The following is a 26,900-nucleotide window of genomic DNA, read 5'->3' as shown; positions in this document are numbered from 1 at the left end:
CCTTTCCCGGCATCTTGCACATCCCAGGTATGTTTTACTTCATGCTTCCCAAGCTTTCTATCTACTCCCTCCCCTCTTCTGCACCTTCTGATTTCCTCTTGCATCTTCCCACCCATTTTCCCTGATCCTAACTTTCCTGTATCAAATGCTGCAGGTTTTTTAGTTGCTGACATTGTGCTTTGATGAAGGGTGTTGATCCCACCCTCTTCCACAATGCAACTATCCTCAAACTGAAAATTGTCTTCTTCCCAGTTGCCCAAGGCCAGCCTCCCCTCCCACATGGGCTGTGAACTCGAGGAGACATGAGATATGGTTCTAGGTGGAAAAGCCCTGCTGGGCAGCCATGAGATTTCCTCTCCTCTCAATCCTATAGTCTTGTGAGAAAATGTAACTGTAGATAAAAATTGGCCCCACATTTCCAGAGACATGTAAACATAGATAGACATACACAGATGCAAACTTTTCCTACTGCCCGCAAATCCACATGTCTAATGTTTCTTAAACTTTCCTAACAGGTCAGCATAGCAGTTCTCTTTAGAATGGCAAAAAACCAAAACAAAAAACCATTGTTGGAGCTATTTTTATACAAGATTGGATTAGAATATTGGGGGAGGAACAAGGCAAGGTGCCTTGGAAAACATGACCAGGGCTGATCCCCTCTGTTCTCTTGTTTTCCTCTCTCCATGCTGCCCATTTTCTGGCAAAGCATCACCTAAAGAGGGAAAACCTGGTAAAACTATGTGGGCTATAAAGTGTTTGAGGTTCCCTATGACTCTCCATTTTTCTCTCCTCTCTCTCTCTTCAATGCTTTCTCCCTACCAATGTTCTGAGGGGGCTAACTAGATCCAATTCAATAGAAAAAAAAATTGGTAGGTTCACATCAGAATGTGTTAGGGATCCCTCCCCAGACCATCCTCATTTCAAAAGACAATGGCAAGGGAAAGGGGGGAATAACGTTGAACACAAAAGAGTAAACCAATTGGATGGTAGAATTGCAAGCATCATCAGGAGTCTCCAAGTCACTTAAAGACCGTCTCTGCTCACAAAATATGTTCCCATCTACTGAGGGGTCAAAAACAAAGGACAAACACAACCTATGAGTGACTGAGCTGCCTGAATGGGGACCCAGATAGTTGGTTAACTCAGCTTGTCCTCTCCCTCTCAAAGGAAGGTAAATTTTGATGGCCAGAAGCTACCCACTTAACTTGGGGTTTACTGGCTAGATTTTCTTCCTTCCTTGCTTCCTTCCTTCCTTCCCACTCTGAAGCTCAAAGATTGGACCACAATAAGTCCCTGCCCAAGCTCCAGTTAATGGCTGTATTTTGGCCTCCTGGCTTAGAATGAATGTCATTGGTAACTGTTTCTCTTTGGAACTGCAACCCTGAGGGTCTTCCCCTCCCAGCTTGATTTTTTTCCTTTCAAAGGGCCCATCTCTTGACTCACTTCTTAAAGAGGCCTAATCACTGAATGGGTGTTACCTCACTCTAAGTAAGAACCTGGAAAGACCTTAGCCTAAAAGGGCCAGGGTCTCCCAATGCATCCTGGGCCATCTCCAGTCATATCAGGCCACTGGACCCAGATGACTCTGGAGGAGAAAGTGAGGTTGGTGACCTTGCACAGCCCTCCCTCACTCAAATCAAAATCAACTGCAAGTCATGTCATCATTTCCCTGTTGTCATGGTCCTCTTTGAGAACAAAGGACAAACACAACACAGCCCCCCAGATGGTGTGGACAGTATCCCTCCTTAAGGGAGGCATTCTGGAAAGACGGCTGAACTTGGAATCATACCTGTGAGTTTGAATCCTACATCTGCCACTTAAATACCTATGAGACCCAAGCCTGGAATGCACTCGCTCTTCACCTCCAGCTCTCAGAATCTCAAACTTCCATCAATGCTAGGCCTCAAGAGCCACCTTATTCCTGAGGCCTTTCATGACCACCACCTTCCTCCCCACCCCCAACTCCTAGTTGCTAGAATTTCCTCAACATCACTTTCTATCTGTTTTGCATCTATCTCTATATGTACATGTTGTCTGCCTTGGCTAGACTCTAAGTTCCTTGAAGGTAGTGACTATTTTCACTTTTGGCTGCTCCAATTCCTAGCAGAATGCTTGGCACAGAGTAAGTGCCTTCTTGATTGATTAAAGCACAGCCTCTTTTGTCCTCAGTTACCTATAATTAATTAATAGTAGCATTTATCCAGCCATTTAAAGGTTTGCAAAGAGACTTACATTTATTATCTCATTTGATCCTCACAGCAATCCTGTGAGGTAGATGCTAGTATTATCCCCATTTTACAGATGAGGAAACTGAGGCTGAGAGAGGTTAGGTGATTTTCCCTAATTAGGTGTCTGAAGTAGGATTTGCGCTCAAGTCTTCCTGACTACAAGTCCAGCACTGTCCATGCTGCCCCACAAGCGGCCCTAGCTCTCTTTCAGCTCTAGGTATATAATAGAAGCTTCTCACCTCTTTGCATAGATCTACATCAGCAATCCCTCTGCAATGCTCTATGTGAATTGCTATTATTATTAATATTGTTACTTCGGAGAGGCAGCAGGGTATCTACCATGGTAGAAAGTGGGCTCGTCTTGGAGTCAGGGAGGTCCAGGTTCAAATCCTGCCTCTGACAAATGCTGTCCACGTGACCTAGGCAGCTCTCTAAGACTATAAATTACAAGCAAATGGCCACTATGAGCTTGGATGGGGAGGTTTCCATATTAAAGGTTCTCTGTACTGATTATGCTTCTGAACCCAGGCCCCAGACTAGTATTTCAAAGATCTGTCATCTTGCCGCGGTGAGTATTCCCTCTACAGACCCGGATCACAATCTTGCCGCAACTTATTAGATGATCTTTAAGAACTGCTAAAACATTAATGACCCTCCAGTCTTCCTGGTAGTGAGCATCTCCAAATTCATCTAGCTTGGCCCTTAGACACACAGATACACAGGCCATCATCTTGTACCTCTTAGAAGGCTTTCCAGGGCACTTGAGCCCCAGGGGCAGGCAGAGTGTTCAAGGTCTCAGGGTCACTTTTATTCCACAATGAGTCATGGAGTGGGAAATTAGTGAAGGATTGTTAGTAATATCAGCTAGTGGCATAGTGGATCGAGCTCTGAGTCTGGAGTCAGACTGACCTGTGTTCAAGTCTGGCCTCAGATGCTCATTAGCTATGTGTCTCTGGGCAAGCCAATTTATCTCAGTTTCCTCACCTATAAAAATGAGGATAATAACAGTCCCTAACTCCCAGGTTTGTTGTGAAGAAAAAAATTGAAATGATATTGTAAAGGGCTTTGTAAACCTTAAAGTGTCATATAAATGCTGCCATTTGTTATTATATTAATAATAAAGCCTCAAAAAAGTCCTGGCTAGATTTTAAACAATAAGTAGCTAGGTTTTAAAATTTTTTAATAAGTTAATTTATTTGTTTTTAATTTTTAGCATTCACTTTCACAAGTTTTACATTTTCTCCCCCCACCCTCCACTCTCCCTCCCCAAGACGGCATGCAATCTAATATAGGCTCTACATACACATTCCTATTGAACATATTTTCACATTAGTCATGTTGTATAGGAGAATTATAACGAATGGGAGTCTAGGTTGTTTTTTTTTTAACAGCTTCATTCTCTGGGGGACCCACATTTCAGAGAACCCGCAGAAGGAGCTCCAGATTGGAGGTGTGGGAGAGAGAAATCCCTTTTCCCAACTGGGATTCTGAATAAAAAAAATGCCACAGAGCTCCCAGATAAAGGGAATTGAATTTCAAAATGTACAAGGGAGATGAAAGGGGAGACAGAATGAAAGAGTTGCAGATATGGTGAATATTTTTTGATTAAAGTGATTTAACTTGGTATTCAGTATCCTTCTTATTGTGATGACTTTTAACATCATCTTTTTTCCTGGTCTTTATCCCCAGCTCTTTCATCTTATCTTTTTCTAGCTTTTGCTTTGAGAATTATACATACATACAGAGAGAAAAAGAGTGAGAGAAACCTGTGTCTGAAAGTTTCAGACTTTGTAAGGACCTGTATGAAGCTACAAAAAGAGGGTTACAGGAGAAGGAGGAAAAGGAGGGGAAAGAGGGGGAATAGAGGTGGGAAAAGGATTATATTATATTGCTTTGTAGCTATGAAAATGGTAAACCTAGATTTGTAGTAGTTTCACCCAAATTTAGGGGCCAATTCCTCTTTTGGTTGAAGCTTTTCTAGAAATAACTAAATTGTATGCCACATACTAAGGCCCCAAATTAAGTCAACAGAAACAGGAAGGTTTCCTTCCAAGTGGTGCTATCATTAGAACCCTATTGAGAAAGTTAAGTAAAATATTATCCATGGAAAGATAGAAAGATAGATAGATATAGATAGATAGAGAAAGAGAGAGAGAGAGAGAGAGAGATACTTACTTCACAAATCTTTTCCAAGGAAGGGACAAAGAAGTCATCACACACAATGGCCAAAGCATAGAACATGTACATGGCCTGAAAGAGAAGAGCAAATATTCAGGGCCAGGACATCAAAATGATAACAACAGCTACCACTTACAGTGCTTGGGTTTGCAAAATGCTTTTTGTACATTATCTTATTTGATCCTCGCAATAGCCAGTGAGGTAGGTACTATTATTATCCCCAATTTTCAGCTCAATCTATCAATAGGCATTCATTAAGCACATATTATATGGAAGAAACTGTTCTGGGTTCTGAGGATTCAAATAAAAAGAATGAAACTATATTGCTGTTACTGTATACAGTGTTCTTTTGGTTCTGTTCATTTCACTCTTTGTTATTTTGTGTGAGTCTGTCCATGTTTTTCTAAGATCATCGAACTCATCATTTCTTATAGCACAGTAGTATTCCATCACAACTGTATACTACAACTTGCTCAGCCATTCCCCAATTGATTGGCATCCCTGCAATTTCCAGTTCTTTACCACTGCAAAGAGAGCTGCTAAAACATTCTAGAATATATAGGTTCTTTTCCTTTTCACCTAATCATTTTTGGAAACACACCTAGTAGTGGTATTGCTGGATCAAAGGATATAGGCAGTTTAATAACTCTTTGGGCTGAGTAAGTCATTTTGACTATATGAATATCCAAATTAACTATAAAAGACATATGAAGAAAGATGCTATCTGCATCCAGAGAAAGAATTGATAAATAGAAGCATGTCTTGGATAATTTTGCATATGTGTATACACACATATGAAGCAAGTTAATTAAATTACTTAAAGTTAATTAATTTAAACCACCCCAGATGAGACAGATTTGTTCAATAATACCCTTTGTCATTGTTAGGTAACAATTTCTCCCAAGACTTCATGAATAACTCCCTTTGACTTTGTAGACAGTAGTCAAGTAATAATGATGGAATCCCAAAATGAATTCTTGCTCTTAAGATCACGGAAAGTGACACTTCCACTGTGAGATCCAAACACATGTCAGCCACCACTGATACTATTTTGATGCCACTTCAAGGTTTCAAAGGAAAGGGAAAAAATAATAAAACCACCACAAAAGTAAATAATTATCTTACTTATGATTTTCTCTATTATACATAATGTTTGAGTTAGAAAAAGTTTGAGGAAGTATAAATAATGGTCGCTATGCTTGGAAGTCTGAGGAGATCTATTATAACTTATATACTTGTCTACAAATTAGTTAGATGAGTTACAGGTGTGTTAAAAGACATACAGCATGCCTATGTATAATTGCTTAGGGATGAGCACAGGATTACTTCTATGGCGGTTGTGGTCAACTCTTCCATGTGCAAAGGAGAGAAGTGGGACTAACAACGTGAACGCTGAAATGTGAGTCCATTGCAGCTAGGAAGTTAGCTCTCTTGTTAACAGCTTAGCCCCTGACAGTTTGTTTAATTAGCAGATCTTTCCAGTCACCAAAGTTCATCACTTCACAGTCATCTTTGTCTTTTCCGTCTCCTTCATCTAATCCATTGACAGGTCCTGTCCCTTCCACTTTCACAACATTTCTTGCCACCTTCCCTTTTGCATCACTCGTTGAGCCTCCAGTCTAGATCAGGCACTTGTCCACCTCCTAACTGAACTATTGCAATAGCTTTTTAATTGGTCTCCTTGCTTCCAGTATCTTGCCTCTCCAATCCATCATTCACATTAGCTGCCAAATTAATATTCTTAAAATACGGTCTTCGTCATGTTACTCCTTTGTTCAAAAAGCTCCCTATTACCTCTAGGATAAAGCGCAAAATTCTAAGCCTGGCATTTCAAACTCTGTACAAAGTGTCTTCTATGTCACTCTATTCCATGCACTATATTACAATCACACTGACCCTACTAGCTGTCAGCTGTCTCAACTCTGTCCCTTTTGATAGGTTATCTCTTCCCTCCTTCCCTCCCAACCCCCGTGGTCTGGAATGTATTCCTTCCCCTCCCCTATCTCTTAGAATCCCTAGCTTTCTTCCCAGCACAGCTCTGTAACCACCTCCTATATGAGATGTTTCCCAGTCACCCCAGGTATTAGTACTCTATCCCTCCTGAGGGGCAGCTAGATGGCACAGTGGATAGAGTTCAGGTGTGGAGTCAGGAAGACTAATCTTCCTAAATTCAAATCTGGCCTCAGATTAGCTATGTGACCCTGGGCAAGTCACTTAAATCCATTTGCCTCAGTTTTCTTATCTGTAAAATGAGCTGGAGAGGGAAATAGCAAACTACTACAGTATCTTTGCCAAGAAAACCCCAGACTTATGAAAAGTTGGACATGACTGAAATGACTGAACAACAACAACAAATCCCTCCTGAAGCATTTGTTAAGGGCATTGCTTTGTATTTACTTGTCAGCGTGTGTTTTGATTACCTTTAGTAGAATGTATGTTCCTTGAGGGTAGGGAATAATTTTTTTGGCTTTGTATAACCAATGCTTAGCACAGGCATATACACACATTTAAGAGATGCTTATGGGCTTAATAAATATTTGTTGAATTGAGTTAAGGTGAATTAATAATTAGTGACCATGGTGGACTTAGGTTGACAAAATGATAACCAATGTTTATACTTTATTTTTTTTTAAACCAAGATGCTCCAGGGCTGCTGCATCCTCATGAACCTACTTTTTTTTAAGTCCAGTCTTAGGGCTTAGAATGCCAGTTTCCCTTTATTAATTTTTCACTGTGACCACCTGTCCTTGTGATCTGGACTCCATTATTATGGGAGTCAAACCTACTACTACCTCACATTTCTATTGTGCTTTAAGATTTGTAAAAATCTTTTACACATCTTCTTTCATTTGATCCTCATGAGAACCTTGTTAGGTGAGTGCTATTATCATCCCCACCTTACGAATGAAGAAATGGAGGCTTAAGGATAAGTGACTCGCCCAAAGTCAAACAGCTAGGAAGCGTCCGAAGTCAGATTTAAAGCCAGGTTTTCTGGATTCCAACTCCCGGACACTCTATACTAGGCTATGCTACCTTTTGCTTCTCTCCAGCCTTGCTCCCTAAAAACAGCACATGAAGAGTTTTGTTTTTTAAGGTTTTAAGGATTTTATTACTAAGAGTCATAAGGAGACATATGAGGCATTAAATTAAGCCCATTTTATAAATGTATATAAAATTTTAACAATTGATGCTGGTCCTACCTGAAAATGTTGTAGAACTAGGTCTTATTCTTTTTTAGTTGCTCTTCTCTGGTCTGACTAAATCCCTCTTTCTCAATCTTGTCCTCTGAGTCATTTGGCCAAATCCTGTTTGGGCTAGATTTAAGCTGAAGTCTTCAGACTGAAGTAGATTTGGTTTTTGACAAGTATTCTTTGTGTCTTAGTGTTTATAGAATGTTTTTCTCTAACCAAGCACTAGGTGTGGAAGTCCCAGGCATACAGCAGGTACTGTCATCTCTGGTCCTAAAAGGGTGTTCCTTTGGGTTTCAGGCCTATAGGTACCTTGTGGTTGCCCTTGTTTTCAATAGTTATGGGTCTACTGAAATCCTGTCCTTGCCCCTGGCTCTAACCATGAGTAAGAAAGATTCTTCCTTGCCTGGAATCCAATTGTTCTCACCTTCCGATCTGAGGGTCTCTGGTATTTGGAAACTCTGTTCTTTTTCTCTCTCTTCCTCCTCATCTCTATCATTCTTTTCCCCTCTCCTCTTTCCCTCCCACTCTTCCTTATCTTCTTTTTCTGCCTCCATCTGCTAATCCTTTGTCCTGATTGCTTGGCTGGAAGCAAATTTGACAGCTGATTGTTACAAATAGTTCTGTCTTTTGTGAAGCTGGATTTAGCTACTGCCCTAGATCAGCATCTGAACCTTTACTTTGTGGAGACCATATGGTCTAGTAGCACAAAGCTTAAGTCATCTTGTCTCTTTTCCTGAGCTTGCCTTTCTCCTTGGCTCCCAGAATGGGGTCCCCCAATCAATGATTCAATCCGTCAACAAGCTTTTATTCCATATTTACTGTCTGTAATATTCCAGGTGCTGTGGATACAAAGACAAAAATGAAATAGTTTCCACCCTCAGGGATCTTGCATTCTCTTGGGGGAGACAATATGTATATACATAAGTATAATTAATAGAGACAGATGTTGTTGTTCAGTCATGTCTGACTCTTCATGACCCCATGGATTTTAGTATGCCAGGCCCATTGCCCGGGCAAAGGTACCGGAGTAGTTTGCCATTTCTTTCTCCACTGGATTACCTTCTATCAGAACTCTCCATTATGACCTATCCATCTTGGATAACCCTACATGGCATAGCTCATAGTTTCATTGAGCTACACAAGCTTCTTCACCAGGACAAGGCAGTGATCCAGGAAATATTTATATACACACACATACATAGTATAATTAATTATGTTGTATAATATACATATTGGAATATATATGTATATATATATACACATATGCATACATACATACACATATACACATGTGTGTGTGTTGCGGGGGACACAAACAGCTCAAAAAAGAATCAGAGCATTTGCAGGTACTATTGAGCAGAATTTTTAAGGAAATAGGGGATTATTTTCCATACGGACTCTCCCCTTCAAACCCCAAGTTGCCTGTTTGGTTTGCCTACTATCATGTTTCCATTTCTGGGATTCCAAAGCTCATTGTCACAAAGAAGATGATAGAGTCTGATCACCTCTTCTCCATCTATTCTTATTTAATTGTCTTTAGATACCTTTATACCTCCTTAGGCCAATGGTTTTTCCATAATCCAAGTTTACGATAGAAAAATACCTTAGCCACACAGTAAATTAAACAGAGATCATTGTTACTCTGGTTATTAAGGGCAGGGCCATGATAACAGTAGGTACTAAAGATCATAAATGCTGTTGTTGGTTTTTAAAAACATTCTTTTGATGTGCCATGCATCCCTAAAGAACCATTAGTAATTGTTACAGATCAAGTATTAGGTTGTTGTGATAATTCTTTTTAATTGATGAAAGACATTAGATGGTTGTCAGTGGTAAGTAACACATGGCTTGGTCTCCTCTGCCACCCAAGCTGATTTCAGACCTACCACAATGTCCCATCTCATGAATCCATGTGAGAGCATGTGCCCCATCCCTTTGAAATGGCAGAACCTCTTCCTCTGGCTCACACAAGTTGCTACTTTGTGCTGTATTCAGTATATTTGTATTGACTACTTACTACGTGCAAGGCCCTGAAGGGGAGACCAAGTCTAGTCAGCAAGCATTTATTAAGCACTTACTGTGTGTCAGACACTACACTAAGGTCTGGGAATACAAGCAAGCAGAATGAAAGATAGTCCTTGGACTCACAGAGCCCTACATTCTAGTGGTGAAAACAACAAATAAAGAGGAGAGTTCAGGGGAGTGAGAGAGGAAGTCAGAAGTGATGCTTGGAAAAAATGAAGACATAGTTGGCCTGGACTTACTCTTTAAAATGGAGGTTCTGAGAGGAACTAGTCACTCAGAGGGAGAGGCTGCAGGGGCAGCCAATGGTACTTCCAATTTGAGAAGTAGTCTAGGGAGTCATTAAGCTTCCAGGATGAAGAATTTTCAATGACATAGTAACCAAAGTCCTATGGAAAGTCAGGAGCATAGCCTGCAGAAGAAAGACTTACTCATAGATTTACTCAAGATTGGATAACCTTAGATTTAGCAGGGAGATGGAGACAGTGTCAGTGTGAATAAGACCTCTCCACTGTGATGACATGATTTAGATCTGGTAGAGACCTTAGGAATTATCTAGTCCAATGTCCCCCCTCCCCCCAATATATAGCTAAGAAACTGAAACCCCAAAACTTTATTCACCCATGGTAACAGAAAGAGTAAGATTTCTATCATCAGGGAGCTTATTTTCAAAAAGGGCAGACAAGACAAGAACTTTGCACAAATTGTTATTGTTGTTTGTCCTTTGTTCTCAAAGAGGACCAGTGACATCAGGAGGGCGAGGCCTTGACTTGCAAATGAAATGGATTTAAGTGATACAGAGCTGTTCAAGGTCATCAGCCTCACTGTGTCCTCCAGTCATCAAAGTCCAGTGGCAAGATGTAGGTCAGGACTACTGGCAATGGCTCTGGAGGCAGTGGGGGACCTTTGCCTTTTAAGTTAAGGTCTTTCCCAGGTCCCAGTTTGTCTGAGGAAGCACCCATTCAGTAATTAAAGGTTAGATAAGAATTGAGGCAAAGATGGCCTAGTTTGCCTTCTCAAAAGAATCAGTCTGGGAGGGGAAAACCTTCAGAGTTTCTGGCTAAAACAGAAACAATTGCTATTTACACTCCACACAAATAACTACAATAGAAGATAGAATGTGGAAGTGAAATAACATAGGTATAAAGGGCTATACTAGTTCAGATTGCCACAACTGTCTTTATGGTTTATAGAAGGCTTCATGAACCAAGCTTTGGAAGATAGGTAGAAACTACACAGGTAAACCTATGGTAGAAGCTCATTTTAAGGTGAGAGAACACTGTAAACAAAGGAATGCAAGGTCTATTTGAAACTGTGAGCAGTGAGATGCCATTTCTTAACTTGTATTGTAGTTGTTTCTGTTCCCCTTCACTACTAGATGTGTCTTTCCCTCCATGAGAGCAGAGATCATGAATTCTTCTTTCTATCTTTCTTATCAGAATCCACCTGGTCACCCTCAGAGCAAAACCTCAGAGACATCCCTAAATTCTCTCTTGTACTCACCCCACACCCTTCTGCTGCAAAGTCCTTTACCTTCATGATATCTTTGGTGTAAGTCATCTCTCCACTCACATATCCTCACTCTTAGGCTCTCATCACCTTACCCCTGGGCTACTGTAATGGCCTTCTACTTGGACTCCCTGCCTCAAATATCATTCTACTCAAGTCAATCTCCAATTCTCTAGCTGCCAAACTGATTGTCTTTCAATGCAGGTCTGACCATGTGATCTCCCTATTCTATAAACTCCAGAGGCTCCCTATTATCTCTGGCTTTTCAAGCCCTTTGAAAGTTGACCTCTTCCCAGTCTTCTTACACTTTACCTCCCTCTATGTGCTCTATGATCCCACAACAGGAGCCTTCCTGTGGTTCCTCAACACAACAATCCTGGAGCTTTGCTTTGGCATTGGCTATCTCTTATACCTGGAATGTTCTTCTTCAATCTCTACCTCTTAGCTTCACTGGCTTCCTTTGAGTCTCAGCTCAAATCCACCTTTCTACAGGAAACTTTTCTCATTCCCAAAATATCCCCCTCTTCCTCATTACCTTCCATTTTCAATATTTTCAAATATATGCATTTAGGTATCTATTTGTATGTTTTATCCTTTATTAGAATGTGGGGGGCCCCTGGAGGGCAAAGCCTCTGTGCTTAGCATATAGCAAGTGCTTAATAAATGCTTATTGACTTACTGTACCACTAATTTGGTACTTAACATTTATGACTTTTTTTCTTTTTCTTTTATGTATCAACATCTTATCTCTACAAATAGACTGCATGTTCCAAGTCATAGCTTATGTTTCTGGCAATCTTTTACTTGCCTTTTTTGTTGTTATTCAGTCCTATCTGACTTTTCATGACCCCGTTTAGGGTTTTCTTGGCAAAGATACTGGAGTGGTTTGCCAGTTTCCTTCTCCAGCTCATTTTACAGATGAGGAAACTGAGGCAAACAGAGCATATAATCAGGGCTGCTCATCCACCTTTGGTGTCCACCTATCACCCAACTCTCACTTGTGGCTCTGCACACAAGTGCAGGAGAGATCATTATTTGTGGGTACCCCAATAACAGCATTTCTAAACCATGACAATATCAAAATAGGTCAGTTTTCTGTGTAGGCTCATAAGTATCCTTGATAATATCAAAAATCCAAAGCACTTTGTAAACAACTACATAAATTTAACAGGGTTAACACCCAGCTTATAGTACTAGGCGGCAGAAAATGGGCTATTATCCTGGCAACCTTTTCTTAAAACCAAATCAAACTCCCTAAAACCTAAAATAAATTGACACTGAGGGTGGGGAATGAGAGTCAACAAACTAGAGTTACATTGAACTGAGTTCACAATGAGGATTACTGGTAGTGAAACTAGAATATGCATTCTGGTCACTAAAGTAATGGCATGGAGTAATAGCAGAAGGCTGTGCCTAGCATGTGCAATGGCCATACCCAGACAAGCTAACCCAGTTTAGGGTAATCAACAGGCCTCGGACCTGTCAGGGAGTTAGTGAGGCATCTGCCCCAAGCATGTGAGGAATTTCTCTGGTGGAAAGGGCAGACGAGAACAATTTGTTCCAAAGGCCATGAAGGTGACTAAAGCAAATGCTGTGGAGCGCTTAGAGCTCGGTCAGACTTTGAAGATGCTAAGGTCATCCGCTGTGTCCTGGGCCATCATTGGTTTTCCTGACTTTTGTCCTGCAATTGAACTTCAATGACCCTGGAAGAGAGAGTGAGGCTAACTACTATGCAGCTTTCCCTCACTTAAATCCAGTTCATCCAAAAGTCAAGACATCACCCATGATGTGGTTCCTCCCATTTGTTCTAATTCTTCTATACAACATGACTAATGTGAAAATATGTTTAATAGGAATATATATGTAGAGCCCATATTGGATTGCATGCCTTCTTGGGGAGGGGGGAGTGGAAGGAGGGGGAGAAAATTTAAAACTTATGGAAGTGAATGTTGAAAACTAAAAAATAAATAAACTTATTTTAAAAAAAGACATCACTCATGATGTCATTGGTCCTCTTTGAAAATGGAGGACAAACAATAACAGAGCAAGGATGATCCCCAAAGCCTATTTGTGCTACATGTGCCTGCTGCCTCCTTTCAATCAAATAGAAGCTTGTTGAGGGCAAGGACTATTTTACTTTTTACATTTTTATCCCCAGCACCTACAAAATGCCTGGAGCAAAACAGATGATCCATAAATGCTTGTTGATTAATTATACAATGCTTCTTTATTTTTCTTATAAGGTGAGCTCCTCCTATGTTTTAATCATCTCATGGGGATGGAGGTGGTGGTGGAGTGAGAACTTTCCTCTAAACCCTTAGACTTGGTGAGGTAATATGTATTAAGAGTCAACAAACCTTGATTTAATACCCGGAAATGTGGGAATATACTCCTACTCAACCTTTCCATATGTAACCTTAAAAACCACAATACCCTTTCCTGGCCACCCTACCTACCCTATATGTACCGTCTCCTCCAGTAAAATAGAAATTCCTTGAGAGTAGGGACTGCCTTCCCTTTTATGTGTGTATGTACAGAATTTATTTAGCTCAGTGCTGGGCCCACAGTAGTCACTTTCCTATTTTTTCATTCATTTTCCAACTAGACGGTAACCTCTTTGTAGGCAAGGGCTGTATCTTACAATAATAATAATTTACATTTATATAGTGTTTTAAGGAAGGTGATATTATCTTCCTTTTGCAGATGGGAAAACTGATGCTAAGAGGTTAGAAGCCTTGAGCAAGGTCCCCCAGCTAGTCTCTGAGGCAGAATTCATACTCAGATCTTTCTCACTTCAAGTTCAACACTCTACTTTGCTACCTAGGGGTATCCCCCAGTATCTAGCCCAGTGTTTCACGTGCTGTAGGTAGTCAGTATTTGTTGATAGAGACTCAATTAGATTAGCCTTCTAGGAAAATCTAGCCACATAGATACACCGCAGTGGATCTCAGGAGACCCAGGTTCTGGTCTCAGCTGCCACTAACTAGCCATGTGATGTTGAGCAAATCACTTCTTCCTTCAAGGCCTCTTTTTCCTCCTCTGTAAATTGAAGAAGTTGGCCTGGAGCCTACAGACTGATTTCAATCAATGAATCAATAAGCCCTTATAAAATGCCTTCTATGCTATGCACTATGCTAACTGCTGGGGATACAAAAAGAGGCAAAAACAAACAAAACCCCTTGCAAACAAAATTATAAGGAAAGCAGAGAACTGGGAAAATTTTTTTACAATAAGTATCTCTGATAAAGGCCTCACTTCTCAAATATATAGAGAACAGATTCAAATTTATAAAACTACAAGTCATTCCCCAATTGATAAATGCTCAAAGAATATGAACAGGTAGTTTTCAGACAAAGAAGTCAAAGCTATTTAGTCATGTGAAAAATGTTTTAAATCACTATTGATCAGAGAAATGCAAATTAAAACAACTTTGAGGTACCACTTCACATCTATCACGTTGGCTAATGTGACAAAAAAAGAGAGAATGTTGGATGTTGGAGGGGATGTGGGAAAACTGGGGCACTAATGTACTCTTGGTGGAGCTGTGAGTTGATCCAACCATTCTGGAGAGCAATTTGGAACTATGCCCAAAGAGCTATAAAACTACTACTAAGTCTATAACCCAAAGACAAGCAAAAGAGAAAAAGGACCTATTTTTACAAAAATATAGCAGCTCTTTTTGTGGTAGCTAAGAATTGGAAATAGAAGGGATGCCCATCAATTGGGGAATGGCTAAAGAAACTGTGATACATGATCGTGATGGAATATTATTGTACAATAAGACATGACAAGCAGAATGATTTCAGAAAAACTTGGAAAGACTTACATGAACTGATGTATAGTGAAGTGAACAGAACCAGGAGAATGTTGTATACAGTAACAACAATATTGTTTGATGAAGAACCGTTAAAGACTTAGCTATTCTCAGCAATACGATGATCCAAGACAATCTCAAAGGACTAATGAGGAAGCAAACTATCCGCCTTCAGAGAAAGAACTGATATTGTTTGAATACAGCCTGAAGCAGGCTATTTTTTACTTTCTTTTTTTCCCTTTCATTCAAGTCTTCTTGTACAAAATGACTAATACGGAAATGTTTTACATAATTACACATGTATAACCTGTATCTGATTGCTTACTGTCTCAGGGATGGTGGAGAGGAGGGAGGGAAGGATAGGATTTGGAATTCAAAACTTTAAATAAAAATGTTAATATATAAAAAAAGGCAAAAGATAGTCTTTGTCCTCAAAGTACTTATAGTCTAAAGGGGGAAACAACTTACAAACAAACATATACAAAGGAAGTAATGTACAAAATAAATAGACAACGATTAACAGAGGGAAAACACTGGAATTAAGAGAGGTTGGGGAAGGCTTCCTATAGAAGGTGGGATTTTAGTTGAGACTTAAAGGAAGACAGAGAAGTCAGCAGTCAGAGTAGAGGAGGGAGAGCATTCCATGCACAGGGTGCCAAGGAGAAAGGTGTAAGAAGACCAGAAAGGTAGGAGGGGGCATGGTTATGAAGGACTTTGAATGCCAAACAGAGCATTTGTTCATGGAAGCAATAGGCAGCTTGGAAGAGAAAAAAAAAATCACATCACTCTTTTCATTGACTTCTACCTAAAATTTAACATTTCCTTCGATTATTTATTTTTAAAAATAAATTATCATTCTGAGAAGGCATTCACAAGCATCAGCAAAATGCCAAAGGGGTCCATGACAAAAAATTAAGAAGCTCTAGATGAGATAACCTCTGAAATCTCTCCCAACTTCAGAACTCTACAAATCTGCGATTCCTTATATTTAAACATTATCATTTATGCAAAAAAGGACCAATAAAATCAATCCTTCCCCTCTGTTAAAATATGACAAAAATGTGCAGAGCACTAGGTAAATCTCCATTTTCTTTTTAACCTTGGGGTTGGAAGTGTTGTTTGGGGTGGAAGTCCAGGGAAATATGGGAAGAAGAGTCAAATGATAGGATTTCAGCCCCAATGAGATTAACAGAAAATATCTAACATAGCAGGAAATTGCTGTAGACTGTGCCTTAATGGAGGTTAACAGGCTGCAGCTGAGATGTCAGTATACAGGAAGGTTCCCCAATTGTCACACCAAAGAAATGCATCTGAATTGTGTAATGTCAACACTGTCTCTTCATGTGGCAGCCACAGTCAGCAGTTTTCACAGGAGGTTTCCTTTTATTACCTCATTTGCATACATGCCACTCCATTTTCAATTTCAAACAAGGTGGTGGCAGAAGGGTTGCCAGGGAACAGCAAAAATACCCAAGGTCTTGGTGGAAGTCAGTTGGAATTTCTTAGGGACTAATGTTCAAAGTAAATTTCTTTTTCTTCTTTTGGCTGCTTTTCCTTCTGAATTAAAAGGGATAACACTTGGCATTTTTGTCTCTCTTTAATTTAAAGCATTGTTTGCTATAGCCGCCTCTGGTCTCTAATAATCCTGTCATGCCAGGAGGTGAATGACCAGACTCCAGCTTCCCAATTCTGCAATAGCTGACCTTTCTTATCCATTTTATTTCTCCTTAAGGAGCTAGAAAGAAGAAGGCTGAACCTTTGCTACAAACTTTACTTCTAAAAGGGAGAATTTATCAGGGGTAGACTAAGAAATGAGGACCAGGAATGGATCTCAGAAGCCATCTAGGCCATCTTGCATTTTATAGATGAGGAAATTGATACCCAGAAAGGCTGAGTCTCCCAAGGTCACACAGGGGTAAGGGGCAAAGCTGAGAGATTTGAATACGGGTTCTTTGACTCTTTCTACAGGAACCACACTGACTCAAAACATAGTGGAATTGCCAAGGAGAAGCAAACAGAAGAAAAGAAACACCTGGGGAAACCAAGGCTTTCTACTCTAGAAAAACCATGCCTTCAGAAATATGGGGAATGTTAGCTTTTGAAATCCAGGAAACCTCTCCTCCACCCTCTTCCTCTCTCAGCTGAAAAAGTTTATCTTGAGGGAACCTAATACCAAAGGAAATTATCATATAGTAAAGCATGATAAACCATGAACATAAAGACCTGTAATTATCTGAATTTTCAAAATTCATTAGTTTCATGATGCCACAGAGGAAACAGACATTGTGGTTAATGGTTATGGTGGTCACACGCTTGTTGCTATTTTGCAGTGTGAGAACTGGGATATTCTCCAATGCATTTCTTCTCCCATTACAAAATATATATTTCTGTAAGTACAACTCAATTTACCTTTTTTTTCCTGCCTTTTTCCACCTCCCTTTTTTTCCTTTTCTTCATGTGGTACTGGGGTGGTATAATACATAGAGCGCTAAGAAAATCTGGGTTCAAATCCTTCCTTTGATACTTATTAGTTGGGAGACCCTGGACAAGTCACCTGACCTTGGGAAATTCTCTAGTATTTATCTATTAAATCTTTATTGGTAGAGGAAAGTTCCACACTGGGAGTTCTCAAGACTGGCAACATCATCCCCAAAATCTAGTGAATCAAGCACTCATTCAGAAATAATTACAATATGTCCTTGGCTAAAAAGTCTGTATCTCTGTTTCTCAATGTGTAAAATCAGGAAGCATGACATTTTTCAGTTGACATTCATAATCTCTGAAATGAAAATAATTTCTGAAACAATAATAGGAAGGCAGCGTGGTATATAAAAGCCTTGAATATTGGCACCAGCGAACACAGGTGTGGGATCTGACTCTGTGACTTACTAACTTGTATAACCTTAGCTAAGTCACTTTACCTCAATAGCTTTCAACTTTCTCATCTGTAAAATGAAAATGATACTGTTTATAGCATCTCCTTTGCTGTGAGAAAAGTAATTTATAAACTTTCTACTGGGATATAATTGTGAGTTACTTATTTTTAAGAGTTCATACATGGCAAGAGTTATTCCTTCTCATGCATAGAGCGGTATGATTTGTTAGATACCTAAAGTTCCCCCATCCCTATATGCCTCCTTGAGTTCTGATTATTTTTGAAGCTTCCATCATTCATCACTTTGGATTTCAGAAAAGTCTCCTGAATTTTCCCCCTTCCCCTTCAGCACAACACATACTTTTGAAAAAGGAAGAAAGGAAGGAAGGAGAGAAGAAAGGAAAGAAAGAAGGGGAAAGAGGGAGGGAAGAGGGGGAGAGCGAGATAAGGAAAAAAAGAAAGGAAGGGAGGAAAAAACGAAAGCAAAGAAGGAAAGGAGGAAAGAAAGTGACTAAGACTGATTAAGTGTTTGAGACTGGATTTGAATTCAGGTCTTCTTGAATCCAGGTCCAGCACTCTATCCACTGTTCCACCTAACTGCCTTAATTTAAATCCTAGCTCAGACACCAGCTGTGCAACCCTGGGCAAATCATTCAACTGCTTTGTGCCTTAGGTTCTTGACTTGTAAAATTGGGATGGGTAGCTAAGTGGCACAGGGGATAGCATGCTGGGCCTGGAGTCAGGAAGACCCATCTTTGTGGGTTTAAATCTGACCTCAGACACTTACTAGCTGTGTGAACCTGGGCAAGTCACTTAACCATGTTCACCTCAGTTTCCTCATCTGTAAAATGAGCTGGAGAAAGAAATGGCAAACCACTCCAGTATCTTTGCCAAGAAAACTCCAAATGGTGTCATGAAGAATCAGACATGACTGAAAATAACTGAATAAAAACAACAACAAAGTGGGGATAATAATAGCACCTACCTCCCATGATTATTGTAAGGATAAAATTGGTTAATATCTGGAAAGTGTTTTGCCATTCTTAAAGCATTATATAGATGCTAGCTATGATGACAATGATGATGATGATGGTTTTCCTTTAATCTTAAACTGCAACTTCTATCCACTGCTCTTTTTTCTATATCTGGGACCTAACAGAACAAGTGTAAAATCCCTCTTTTACACAGTATTCTTCCAAATATTTCAAATACTTGAAATAGTCCTTCAAATACTTGAAAACAGATATACTTGTCTCTTTTCTTCCCTGGGCTAAACATCCCCAGTTCCTTAGACTGACCCTTCCTATGACTTGAATTGGAGACTCTTCCATTGAAGTTAACCTCTTCTGATGCCTCTCCAGTTTATCAATGTGGCGACTACAAGCTGATGGTACTTCAGATGTATAGCTGTATCACCTAGATAACTCACATAGGAACCTATCTATTGCCTATCACCACCATAGTCTAGATTCTTTCGTTAGTTCCCTAATACAACTCTATTATGTTCTATCTGACATTGGCTTCCTTGCTGTTTCTGGCACAAAGTATTCCATCTGCCAACTCAAGGCATCTTCAGTGGTTATACTCCATGCCTGGACTTCATCTTTTCCCATCCATCTCCTGGCTTCTCTGGCTTTTCTCAAGTCTCAGCTAGAAGCCCACCTTCTGCAAGAAGCCTTTCTTTTTCTTAAAATCTTTCCTCTGAGATCCTTCAGTTTGTCTTTTATGTACCTTGTTTATATATAACTGTATGTCGTTTCCCCTCTCCCGCCCCCCCATAAGATTGTGAGATCCTCAAGAGCAGGGACTGATTTTTTTGTCCCTTTCTTTGCATCTCAAGTGCTTAGAACAAGGCATGACACATATTGGCCCTTAATAAATTCTTGTTGATTGACTTGTCGAGTAGGCTGGTAGGCACATTTTGATAAGGTGTAAAGGACTAAGGAAAAGGCCAGTACCTCAGAGACAGAGGTCCTAAAAGGAGATGGGGCCCACAGTGGGGAACTTGAAGTGCTTATGGACAGTGTTAGAAACAAGAGGACCCTTGAGAAATGGTCCCTTCTCTTTGATGTAGGTAAGACAAAATGGCCCAGAGATAGAATGCTGGACTTGAAGTCAGGAAGGCCAGTGTTTGAATGCTTCCTCAGGCACTTACTAGCTGTGTGATGAAACCTATCCCAGCCTCAGTTTACTCATCTGTAACCTCCCAGGGTTGTTGGGAGGATCAAATAACATGTACATCACTTTGAAAACCTTAAAGTATTACATAAATGCAAGCTATTATTATTCCCCATTTGACAGATGAGGGCTGAGGCTTGGGGCAGGGGGTGTGGGGGGTGGGGTGGGGGTTAAGTGATTTGCATAAGGTTATGAAGCTGCAAAAGGCAAAGCCAGGACTAGATTTCAAGACTTTGGTCTCAGATTCAGTGTTCTTTCCACTTCATTATTCATAGATATTTTTGGCATATGTAGTCTATCAGTTGTGTGTCTTCTTCAAAGGAAACAGGATGCAAACCCCAATGGATGGGAAGAATATATCTCTTGGGGGCTGGATCATAATACACGTGAGGTGAGGCTTCTGATGTTGTTCTTAATACAAGGAGGAACTGGGCAAATGTGCTGCTGCTATATAGAGGAAATACGACCCTCCAAAAAAAAGTCATAAAACAATCCCTTGTCATCCATCTTACTTTCTGGAACTAAACTAAAACCGGTCAAGGAAAGTGGTCACTGCTTTGCTGATTCCTATTACAGAATATACATGTGTATATGTGTATGTATGCATACATACACACTCACATATATTTTACAGTGGTTTATCATTTTTTTCTCCAGTTCACTTTATAGATGAGGAAGCTGAGGCAAACAGGGTTAAGTTACTTGCCCAGGGTCACATAGCTAGTAAGTGTCTGAATTTAATTTGAACTCAGGTCTTCCTGACTCCAGGGCCAACCCTCTATCTACTGTACCACCTAGCTGATATACAAAAATACAAACACACATACATACATGCATATGTATATACGCCCCCGTGTGTATACACATATTCATACAGACATATTTGTGTATACATACATACACACACACACAGACACACACATATATATTCTATACATACCTAGGATGAGAACTAGTAGTTCCCATACTAGTAGAACTAGTAGTAGTTCTAGTAGCTTAAACACACTTAGACTTTTGGGACACCCTGCATACATGCATACATATATACCATGATTTCATTGGTACAGGGAGCTCCCAGGATAGGAAAATCCCTTTTCCAGTGCAGACTGGCACTCTCTTTATAGCTTAAAGGTCTTAGAGAGTTCAACAGAGCATTGAGGGTTTGAATGACTTACTCAGGGTCACACAGCACACAGTTATCAAAGGCAGGACTTGAATACAAGTTTTCTTGCCTTTGAGGAAGGCTTGCCATCCATTTCATAACATAATGCTCTATCTGACTCTCTACAAATGTGTGTATGTGTGTATACACACACACATATATATGTATATAGAGTATTCCAAAATATTTAGGCCAATTTAAGGTACTAGAGCTATTAGTAGTTTAAGATTCTGGAGCTTAAAACTGCACTAAGACATTGGGGACATCCTGAATAGTTAAAAGCAGTTTACAGATACTAACTACTCCTCTTCTTCAAAGCACAAAGTAGTGCCTATAGAATGCTACTTAAAATATATATGTGTATATATGCGCATAGTTACACAATACATATATTTAAATGTATGTAGACACATGGATGTATAAATACACAAAACACCTGTGTGTATGTTTATACACAAACGTATATACTATATAGGCATGCATGTGTGTATCTATATCTATCTATACATACATTTGTATTGTTGTTGTTTGTCCTTTGTTCTTGAAGAAGACTATGACATCAGGAAGGTGATACCATGCTGCGCATGTGAATTGGATTAAAGTGAGGGAGGGTTGTGCAAAGTCACCAGCCTCATTTTCTCCTCCAGAGTCATCTGGGTCCAGAGCCAGATATAGATCAGGACAACTGGATGTGGCCCAGGATGCAGTGGGAGACCTTGGCCTTTTTAAGCCCTGATCTCTTTCTTAAGGACCATACCTTAAACCCAAATCATGCTGGCTCTCATTGATTTGCCAGCAATGACTCAGAGTGAATGTAAATAGCAATTGTTTCTATTTTCTCCAGAGACCCTGAGGGTCTTCCCCTCCCAGATTGATTTTTTTTTTTGAGTAGGAAAAAGAGGCCATTCTTTGCCTCATTTCTTACCTAGCCTCTTAATCACCAAATGGGCATTTCCTCAGTCAAAATATACACATATATCATGTATACACACACACACACACATATACCATTTTATCCTTGCCAACGTCATTTACTCCTTACTACAACACTAGGAGTCAGGATCATTGAATTTAGATCCTAAAGGGAAGTTAGAAGTCATCTAGTCCAATGCCTTCTTTTTACAGAGGAGGCCAAGAGACTTAGAGGGATGCGGTGATTAGCTCATGATCCCATAGGTTGTAAGCAGCAGAACTAAAATGTGAGTGAACCTGGGCCCTGGATTCCAAATCTGGTCCATTTCCTGCTGTGCCCTGGAGCTTGCTGGCCCCACTGTCCACACAGTACCGTCCTCTCATAGTTCAGTATCTGAATTGGAAAATTTTCATGTGTAGGAATCCTCCTCAATTCAGTCCCAGTGGACTCGAGGAAAGGAAAGCTCTGGCCTTTAAATTTCTGCCTTGACTTCTGCTTGGCTGAGAAATGCTCATTCTATTCTTATTAGAAAAAGAAATTTGAAAGGGTAATCCTTCATCCAAGTATCAGCCAACAAAAAGAAAACATCCTCTGGTCACAGGGGCATGTGGCATGCCCAATGTTAGAAGTACAATATGCTCACCTGTGGTTATATAAAAGAATTACTGCTCTGTTCAATTCTGTTAAGGGCAGAGTGAGGGCTAAGAAAGAGCCCTGGGCTTGGAGACAGTAGAGAGGGGCTCAAGACCTGGGTGTGCCTCACTTTTATCATCTGTAAAATGGGAATTATAATTTTTCTCAATTGATTCTTTTAGTGGATCTCCTAGTCACATATAATATGGTTCATCTATACTGTGCTACTACTACTCTTTGTTTTTGTTCAATTATTTTCAGTCTTAAAATAAACTTATTTTATTTATATATGTATATATGTATTATATAGTATTTATTTATAGATATATTTTATATATTTGTTGTTCAGTTGTTTCAGTTCTGCCCAACTCTTTGTTGAGCTCTTTTCTTGACAATGATACTGGAGTGGTTTGCCATTTTCTTCTCCAAATATTATTGCTCATTCTCCCCTATATACCTTACATTTTCCCACATCATCACCTATGCATGAAATATCCTCCTGCTGCCTCCTTCTATTGGATTCTAGCCCATCACTTACAGCCCAATTCAAATTCTGCCCTCCTGGGGAGCCTTTCCTCATCTCCCCATTAGTAATCATTTCCCCCTGCCTGTGGAACTCACACTGCCCTTTGTTTATATACCTCTTTCAGCTGCTTGTCCTATGTCATTTTATTTTGTTAGCTCTTTTTATTTTAAATTATTTTTATTTATTCCCTATCTCTTTACCAGACTGTAGGCTCTAAAGCAGGAGGGAACAATTTCCATAAACTTTATATCCACCCACCTTCCCAGCCTGGTGCAATGGCTGCTCAATTAACAGGCTCTTAATAAATGAATAGCAGCATGGTAGTGGTTAGGGCATTGCACTTGGAGGCAGGAAGACCTGGATTTTAATTCTGTCTCAGGTGTCTGAGCTATGTGACCCTTGGTAAGTAACTTAACTTTGATGGGCCTCAGTTTCCTCAACTGTAAAATGGGAGAGTTCAACCAGATGGTCTATAAGGTTCCTTCTAGCTCTAAAGCTCTGATTCCATGAAATATTTGTTGAACTGAACACTCGTCCTAGCTACCTAATAGAGTTGTCATAGGGAAAATATTTTGCTATAGGTATGTGGCTTGCAGTACATATGACCTGCTCACTACCTAGTCCAACCCCTTTCCTTCCCCCGCCCCACCCCAACCCAGCACAATAGAGGAAAGAATTATATCAAGTGACAAAAAGGCCCAGAATGCAAATATCCTGATACCTGGAGGCAGCTGGGTATTCTTCAAAGACACTCATGCTAAAGTCAGTCCATTCTGATAAACAGTTACCATTATCTGCAACTTTTACGAATTTCCTAGAAGAGCTCAGCCTATTTTGCCAACAATTACCTTTCCCCTAGGAGCTAGTTTCATAATCATAATTATGGCAAAGTGCTTTGAGATCTGCAGAGAATGGTATAAAAGCAGAATTATTTTAAGAGCTGTATTTCAGATCTCCAAAATCTCTGATGAAGGTCAACTAATTAATCTTCACAATACCCCAGTGAAGCAGGTATCATTATTCCCTTTTCACAAATGGGGCCTAAAAGGAATAGAGAGGTTGTTTTTGCCAGAGGCTATGCAGCACAGGCAGCCCAAGCAAGTATTGGCTAATAGGAGTGCTTGTCAGTCAGTTACCAAGTGTTTCCTGAGCTTCCACTGCATGTTCAGCAATGGGCTTCAGCACATACTTGAAAGGGAAGAGAATGGAAAAGGGAATGTAGAAGAAGGGAGCTAACAGCGGAAGCAAATCAACAATCATTTATTAAGGACCTACTATGTGCCAAACATTGTGTCAAACTCTGGATAAACAAAGAAAGGCAAAAAACAATTCCTCCTCTCAAGGAGCTCACAGTCTAATGGAGGAGACACCATGCTAACAATTGAGACACTGTTTCTGACCACAACCTCCTATTATGACATTGCTCTAGCAGGGTTAGTGCCTCCATCCTCTTGAGAAAAGCCAAACTTCAAGAATTGAGTCATTTTTCGGTCATGTTGGACTCTTCATGATCCCATTTGGGTTTTCTTGGCAAAGATACCAGAGTGGAGCGGTTTACCATTTCCTTCTCCAGTTCATTTTACAGATGAGGAAACTGAGGTAGACAGGGTTAAGTGACTTGCCCAGGGTCACACGGCTAGTAAGGATCTGAAGCTGTATTTCATCTCAGGAAGATGAATCTTCCTGATTCCAGGTCCAGCACTCTATTCACTATACCACCAAACTGCCCTAAGCTGGTTTAAAGAAGGCCAGACTTTGAATAAATGCTAATTGACTGACTGTGAGTCAGGAATCCTCATGTTTTAGTCCCTACTCAATCATTCTGGCCTCTATTTTTCCCTCTATAATATAAGGAAGTTAGGGAGCATGGTCTCTAAGGCCTATCTAGCTCTACAGTCTCTAAGTCTTGGAGATTTGGGCTCCATTTGAATCTTCCTTAGTTTGGCCTCAACTTCAGTAAGATTTGAATGAGCCTTCCTCTGTAACTCTGGGAAGGTCACTTTCTTTCTTTAAGGCCTCATTTTCCTTTTCTATGAAAGGAATGTGTAGGATTAGAAGAACTCCTTCTACTCTAACATGATTGTTTGAGGATCTGAAGGAAGTCGGCCTTCTTTTAGCTGTAGGGTTACTTGCTGTAAGGGTTACCCCTCTACTCCCACCCCTCCCCAGTAATTAGGCTTCTTAGACATTACATGCAAAATAATAATAATACTAGCTAGCATTTATAAAGGCTTTAAGGTTTACAAAGCATTCTATGTCTGGTAACTCAGTCGATCCTCACAACAATCTTGTATAGTAGGGTCTATCATTATCCCCACTTTACAGCTGAGGAAACTGAGGGTGAGGTTAAGTGACTTACCCAGGGTCACACAGCTAGTAAAAGTCTGCAACCAGATTTAAACTCAATCTTGACCACAGACTAATGGGCAATCCACTACACCTCCTATCTGAAGTAAGCACCTAGCGATCAAGAATGAAGAGTAAAAATGAAGCCCCCATTCCGGCAGGCCCATGGTGACATGGTTTGCGGTATGAAAATTCCTAGTCATAGCTCTGGGGGTTGTCCTAAGTCTTTTCATTGCTAACAGAAGGTAGAACTAGAAGAGGATTTCAGAAATTATCCAGTCCAACCCACTTATTTTACAGATTTTATAGGTGAACTGGTTTGTCCAAGGTTACACAAGTTGCTCTCCTTGGTGCTAATTCTCAAATGACCTTGTCTCCTTCCTTAGCGAATATAGATCATTCCAAGGGAGCTTCATTGCCTTCCCCAGTACACGTCAACATTACTCTGTGACTTCAGACATTTCCTTCTTGTCTCTGAGCAAGAGCTGTACCTCCTCTTTCCCTAGTAGACAGGTAGGTGGCACAGTGGATAGAGCACCGGCCTTGGAGTTAGGAAGTCCTGCATTCAAATCCTGTTTCAGATATTAGCTAGCAATGGGACCCTGAGCAAGGCACTAAACTTGTCTCCCTCAGTTTCCTCATCTATAAAACGGAGATAATAATAGCTCCTATTTCACATGGTTGTTGTGAAGATCAAATGAGACAACATATATAAAGTGCTTTTTTGTTGTACAGTCGTGTGCAAATCTTCATGACCCCATTTGGGTTTTCTTGGTGAAGATACTGAAGTGGTTTGCCATTTCCTTCTCCAGTTCATTTTACAGATGAGGAAACTGAGGCAAATGTGAGTTGCTCAGGGTCACCCAGCTAGTAAGTGTCCGAGACCAAACCTGAACTCAGGAAGATGAATCTTTCTGACCCCAGTCCCAAGACTCTATCCATTGGGCTACTTAGTGCTTTGAAAACCTTAAAACACTATAGAAAGGTTATCATCATCATCATTGTCCTTATAATAATCATTATTATCAGCAGTAGTAACCCTTTCATTAAGATCTCTCATCTAGCCCCTTCCCCTTCCTCCAGGACTTTGCTATATCAACGATTTTCTCCCTTTTTATATCTTTAATTTTATGAGTCAATCATAGTCCTAAGCAACAGATGGAGGTAATTAGGCCTTATAACATTTAGACACATAAGGGGTCTTATCTAATCTGACCTTCCTTACTTCATACACAGGGAAATTGAAGCCCCAAGAGGCTGATTTGTGCAGGGCCACATGGGTAAGTAACATATCCTGGATTTGAAGTCAGGCACTTAAAATCCAA

This window comes from Trichosurus vulpecula, chromosome 3, assembly GCF_011100635.1.
Source record: "Trichosurus vulpecula isolate mTriVul1 chromosome 3, mTriVul1.pri, whole genome shotgun sequence".
NCBI classification, from domain to species: Eukaryota; Metazoa; Chordata; class Mammalia; order Diprotodontia; family Phalangeridae; genus Trichosurus; species Trichosurus vulpecula.
The sequence above is the reverse complement of the archived record's forward strand: the minus strand, read 5'-3'. Positions refer to the sequence as shown.